Source organism: Bombus fervidus, chromosome 16 (genome assembly GCF_041682495.2).
Source record: "Bombus fervidus isolate BK054 chromosome 16, iyBomFerv1, whole genome shotgun sequence".
NCBI classification, from domain to species: domain Eukaryota; kingdom Metazoa; phylum Arthropoda; class Insecta; order Hymenoptera; family Apidae; genus Bombus; species Bombus fervidus.
This window is the reverse complement of record NC_091532.1, coordinates 6,111,332-6,118,028: the sequence shown is the minus strand read 5'-3', so window position 1 is coordinate 6,118,028 and position 6,697 is coordinate 6,111,332. Positions and strand designations below refer to the sequence as shown.

Here is a 6,697-nt window from a genome sequence, read left to right as displayed (position 1 = left end):
AAAAAAAAAAGAGGAACTATCGCTATACGTACATGGATTAAATTTATCGAATTTGCAGTTCCTCGATCATGGGGGAGTGTTTCAATTATTTCTACACTTTTTACTTGAAACTTACGTTTGTTAATTCGTTCTTTTTAATTATACATCGTCCGTTTCTCTTTAATTCTTTTAACTTTACGGACCTTTTAATTTTTTATGCATATCTAAGTAAAATAGAATAAAACATGCTCTCAACAGATTAAGAAGTCATTAGAGACTATTTAGTCGCAATATATCCTTTGATGTTATAAATATTCCGTATCGAGATAAAGGTCCAGATAAAGTAAGCGCATTCTGAAATTGCGCAACTGGTGGAGGAGACTCCACGACCGGTTCCCGACCGGGGAATGTGCACGCGGTTTTTTCTCAATACTGCAGCCTGTTCGATCATATCTATTTTGTCCAAAGATGTCAAGGATGACATTTCACAGACACCGTGAATCGGTTTTTTCGTCCCGACGACATTAGATTATATTATCCTCCAAGTTTTTCCAAGTTTCACATTTTAAAAAATCAATTCTATACGTGTACTCAGAACCGTGCTAAAATATTGATAAATTATTTTAGTGAAGTAAAATTTAGAACATCGAGCGTTAATGAATTTTTAAACCATGAGAACTTTACAATTAAATTTCTCGATATTTTACATCAAAAGATTACGCGTAATACGCAGTTATTTAATGGTAAATTATTGAAAAATACGTCAGCAAAGAATCATCTGCATCCAAAGCACTCGGAGAATTTTCTACTTAATCTCATTTCCTGTCAGATATCCGTTGAAATAATTAATTCGCTCAAAATCTAATTCGAACTGCGAAGGTACGGGAGGATTCCGCAAATTGAATAAAGTAGCATTCTACCGCAAGGTGAGTCACTTTGCTCGATAAAAATTTCTCCCTCCGCGAAATCGATCTCCGATAAATCGGTTGGTCGTGTAATTAAGAAATAAAGGCAGTTGAGGGAACAAGGCTTCTCGTGGCCGAATAATAATCGTGAAATCAGTCGAAGTAAGTAGGCGAGGCAGCTGGTTACATGTTCTTAACGCCGATTAATCAGCGTTCTCTCTGATAAGATCAATTTTCGTGTCACAGCCGGTTGTTTAACCCGGAACACATTTACGTTGCCGGTGTTGGACGCCGCGCGATATAATCGTGTGTAGTCGTTAATTTTTGCCATGGTAAATCGTCCCGTTGCATGGCGCAACGAAAGCTTCGTTACGCGTCTCACAACGCGGGAATCCTTTTCCGCGGGCGAAATTAAGGCCAGCCGCCCCTCCTCGAAATTCATGATGAACGCGAGGAACGCGTCGTTACACGCGTTACAAGGCGATCCCACCGAATGATCGATCGAGACGGCCGGCGATTTCCGATATCTCGCGTGACGTCCGGGAGAAATTTCGAAACAATAAACGGACCTTGTTGCGAAACCGGCCGAATTATAATTTGACCGGTTACCGACGTGTGCGCGACGTACAAATTTATATCGTCAGCCCGTTGCTTTAATGTTATGCTCGATCATTTTTCATTCCTCCTGGAAAGTTTATGGTGCTTTTAATTTACAGGCAATTGCCTTCTTCTGCGGATTATCTTTTTGTTGCGTATTCAGATTGCGAGTCATTGAGTATTAAAAAGAGGATGCTTCTTGCAAGAATCTTCTGCAATTCGAGTTTCGTAATTTTATCGCAATGAACAACCACTATAGGCGTGATAAAGGTATACAAATTTTAAACCGAGATTACGCTTGATACGATTTTTGCAATATTCTTATCGTCGTCTCATTTCTTCCGATGATCCTCAGGAGAGACGTAACTTCCGAAGTTCGCTATCTCACATTCACCAACGCTTTTGCAGAGCTCACGGAAATGATGTTACGGAAAAAAAAAAGAGGAAAGTAATTCTTTGGAGAATCTTGCTGGCAGGTGCATCTATACATGCTACACATCTTATTACACAAATGCATTTATTCCAAGATGCAATCCTGCTTTTACATATTTCATGACGTTAAATTTAAATAGTTAAGAGTACATAGAATCTTTGAAGATTCAAGTAGAAGAAAAGACAAGGAATGATATGGTCCTTTAATTATTTTAAACGATACCGAAGAGTAAGAGCATTCGGTTGAAATGTGAACAACCGTGTCAAGGTAGTCTCAGAGTTAGTAGAACGCACTTTTATGGATAATCGTTCTTCGCCATTCTCTTGTCACGATGGATGGATCACAAAAAGGTTGCCTCGAGTTTCTACAAACGAGCTCATTTATTCCGCTATGATTTCAATGTTCGTTTGATTTTTATCACGTGCAAAGTTTTTTGGGTTTCGCCTGTATAAACTGAGCCTTCTTAATCCTATTCTCGAGATCGTAAGACAGTTAATCAACCAAGCTACGGTGAGTTGTATCGTTAACTATGTTGTCAGATAAATTTTGGATGATATGACAGAAGTCGTGAGAAAGTTATAGGAAATTGTATTAATACACACGAACATACACAAGAACGTCAACGTGATAAATCATTTATGTTTTATGAACGAAGGAAACTTCTACACTGTCAGCTGATAAAGTTCTCAAAGTTGTAGCGTTTTAAGACGAGTTAGAGTCAGAGAGAGAGAGTCAGAGAGAGAGAGAGAGAGAGAGAGAGAGAGAGAAGGAGAGTAGGATTTCTGTTATAGTTTCATCGTTGAAAATATTGATTTAACGAGTTTTAAACTCTGACCATTTTTTAATCGATTCGTAGAAGATGCAAAATTCCAAAAAGTTTATTCCTTCGTCTTAAATAAAGATTAATCCAGCACTCTACAACAACAACAAAAACCTAATATTTTCTCAATCAAAAATTTGCTGAAAACATTATTATAAATTACAAATACCCTAATAATGAATTCTTTATATTATACTGGAAAGAGGATACTGGGAATCGCGAAAGATGCTTAAACGAAGGATTTTAAGATTCAATTACCGGTAAGAAGGATAATAAAGATAAATCAGTTTGAAACACAGTAACCATTATTTAATTAATTACCGTTGCTCTCGCTACGGTTGCTTGCAGCAAGTTTCCAAGTTACAAAATAAAACGACAGAGTTAAATATAGTGAATAACTATGCTAGGTGTGTAGGCATTTATACGTTCCTTGATAACACACCTGGTGATTAATTTGATCTCAAGCAGTCGTGAATCTTCATCGAATCCGACGATCTCCATCACGAAGATGATATTAACGATGACGTGTTCCGTGTCCCTAAACGATTTTGCAATAGTTCACGTTGTATCGAAGCCGGTGGGCGGTCCATTCTTTCATGACATTAATGTACTTGATTCTTGGTACTATCACTGCCTAATACCTTAATGCCATTTCACGGAGTTCTTTAGTTTTCTAGTTCACTTAACGCGTACCTAAAATTTCCAATTTCCTATTGACGGAGCATGATCTCGCGAATTCACTTTGTAGCCATTCGTTCCAGTCCCTAAAACTTTAATGGACATTTTGTCGTTGTACCGTGACACTGAGCATGGAAAATTGGCGTATAATTAAATTATAGGCGAAATATGAACAGAAGCGAAGAAGACAGGGCGCAGCGCTTAAAACAATTAGGGAGCAACGTTCAGAAATATTTTTAAAGATGAAATTTTTCAATTTTTCAGATTTTAAAGGACAAAGCATTGAACAGCATTGATACGCATAAAGCATCGTTTTGTAATTTCTATATTAATTTTTCAATGAAATTCATTGAAATTTTTCGGTTGGTTTTGAAGGTTTTGCAACTGTTCGAAATTATTTTCTCCTTCATAAATTATCGATAGTACCTTATAATAGAAGCGTGAATGCTATTTCAAAAGAAAAAGTCAAGACACCCACGATAGATTTACGCGAAAAGATCGGACGTACGCGACTTTGTAAAATAAATTATTTCCGATTTCAACCTACGCGGAAGAATCTACCAAGTTTCTACTATTTACATAACACAGTTTTTTACAGAAGAAGAGAAGGTGTTAAAAATTCCAGAATACAGTACAACTTTGTGATTCCTATCGTATGAATAATAGAATTTGGTCGAACTTTCGACGAGATCAAATCTTTGATCAAATCCATAAAATTAGAAGGGATATTACACTACAGTGACAGTTAACTCTCTTTTTAAGTAAATTTAAAAATGTTAAAAATTAGAATTTTTATTTTTTTTCCTGACATTATGACCTCATGGATTTTACGGGTTAGTGCCTTTCACATTTAAATATTTTCATAGAGAAAATCATTAAGATTTGTCTGCCATTCGTTGCCCACTTTTTTACACGTAATTGTAGAAATTAAAGGGCGGAAGTGAACAATATCGATCAACGCTCGACGTTGATCAGGATCTCGAAAGATTTATGGCTTTCTTTTCTTTCGCATCTTATTCACGCAGCAACACAATTAACAACTCGTGTCTTTTGTAACGTAATTGTCGGACTATAAAAAGTATCATTTTGGATCGAGATCCTCAGGGGATCTGTAGACTTCTATCTACGTGCACTGGGAAGATTCTTGTTTCAAATTGCCCATTAGGTAATCTCTTCGTTCCTGTTCGACAAAAAATACACGGGTACCGTACTATAAGAAAAGATCGAGTAATTTTGTTAATTTAAAATGCGAATAAATTACAAGTAACAATTCCTTATCATTTGCCTAATCATCATTAAAAAAAAAAAAAACGTTTTTCACTGTCCTCAAAAGTATCCTAGAAATTGATAAACGTAAATGTACATCTCTCTAAAATGTTTGCAAGAAAAATATTAAATTCTACTGGCGAACTTTCAATACGGTTTTTGAAATTCAACGCCTTTTTTGTTCTTAAAATAATAAAAAGGCACGAGCACCGCAAAAGTAGTTCTTCGAACTTGAGGAGAGTGAACGAAATTCGTTAAAACAATTTGCATCTTGCGGTTCTTGATGGCTCCTTGAAATTTGAATGCGAGCGAGGCGAAAGAGCGAGCTTTAACCGGTTTCGCGGCAGGAATCGTAAGATTTCGTTCGAATTCATGGGTCACCGGCCACTGACCAACACCGTGCACTGTTTTGTGGTTCCATTTTTACACCAGGAGCCAGTAGGAAACGGTGGGAAAGAATTTGTTCGCGGATTTTCCTGCACCAAACTGGTTTCGGGGGCAAGATCCTTTTTACGAGCCTACCACGACGTGGATTTTTGGAACCAGTACCAAGGGCTTATCGTGGGACATGGAATGAGAATAAGTAACCCTTTTGCTCTCCCTCCATTTGTTTTTTATGGAATTTCTACCGACTGGGTAGGAAGCTTTCAAGTGGACGGAATTCTTTTGAAGATAAATTGAAAGTGCTGCGTATCGCAACCTATTAAGTGCTGTTGCAATACAAATAAATTTCGTTTTGATACGTAAAGTAGTTTGATAAGCAAAACGTTCGTAGAATAATAAGAAGATTTAATTAAGAGATATCTCTATTTATCTCTTCATTGTTGAAGGGATATAATAACATTTGTATTTGTGTTATTGAGTTAGCTTGATGGTTAGCTTGATGGTAAAATTAGTAATAGCGTAGAGACGAATCTTGTTTATGAAACCGTATTAAGTTGAAACTTGCAAACTCTGTTTAATACTAGCAACGACTAGCTTTATGAGCAAACGTGAAAGTTCAAAGTGAAGCTACAAATTGTTACTTGATTCTGACGTTAGATATACAGTGTTGTATAAATGTTCAGCATCGAAGATATCGAATGATGGAATAAAATGATTTACAATATTTTCGATGTTTTCAATCTATAAAATAAAAGGGCAACGACTCTTTAATTTGCAAACAATCGATACTAATTAAATACGATACAAAAGAAATTTATGCCATTAAATTGTATTTATTTAATAATTAATTAGTAATATCGAATCTTTAACGTTTATATAGAAAAATATCAGAAAAGGTCGTTAAACGAATAGATTTGCAATAAAAATATGCAACTTTCTCCAACTAAGGAAACGGTCTCTGCGTATCAATGTCAAGGTTGGTTTCTGCTCTTGATCTTCGGATAAAACGTGACGTAACGTGTCTATAGACAAAGAAGAACAGCATCATAAATTTTCCATCCCCGAGTACCATCGCCAGAGATACGTAATAGAGACGATAATTAAGACAATCCAGATGCATAACGAAGCAACAGCACAATAGCAATGCTAGATGTATCAGCAACAGGTTGATCATTGAAATATTCTTGCCACGCGAATGATCGTTGATATCGTGTTTCTCGGACCAACATGTATGATCTATTAGCGTTGTTAAGAACGAATACGTGATCAAATCGAACGATCATTGAATTCGTTGATTTGTTCGTTATCGATCGTGTAATCTAACTGTTATGTTTGCTCGTTTGGTAAAATTACCTTCATAGCGGTCTTCCTCTCATCATTATCGTTATCATCATCTCTCTTCACTCATCTCCAATTAAAATACGTACAAATATCTTGGAATTTCTACATACATTTCTCGGTTGATTTCAAATTTTATCAGTAGAATCATGCCAGTTGTGTTTCATTTCAGTGCTAATGAGATTTCAAAATGTTTTATACAGCATTTAACATACGATACGTAAAAGTTTCTCCATGACAAGTGTTCAAATATTTTCCATAAACCAATATACATCATCACTACAAATGTACATATAC

The 6,697-nt window shown here is 36.1% G+C and overlaps 1 protein-coding gene across 1 annotated transcript in view; it reads right to left on the bottom strand.

The window, feature by feature from the left end:
* LOC139995616 (uncharacterized) overlaps positions 1-6,697 on the bottom strand; it is a 72,052-nt gene that overhangs the window by 29,604 nt on the left and 35,751 nt on the right. The gene's annotated exons all lie outside the window — the stretch shown is intronic.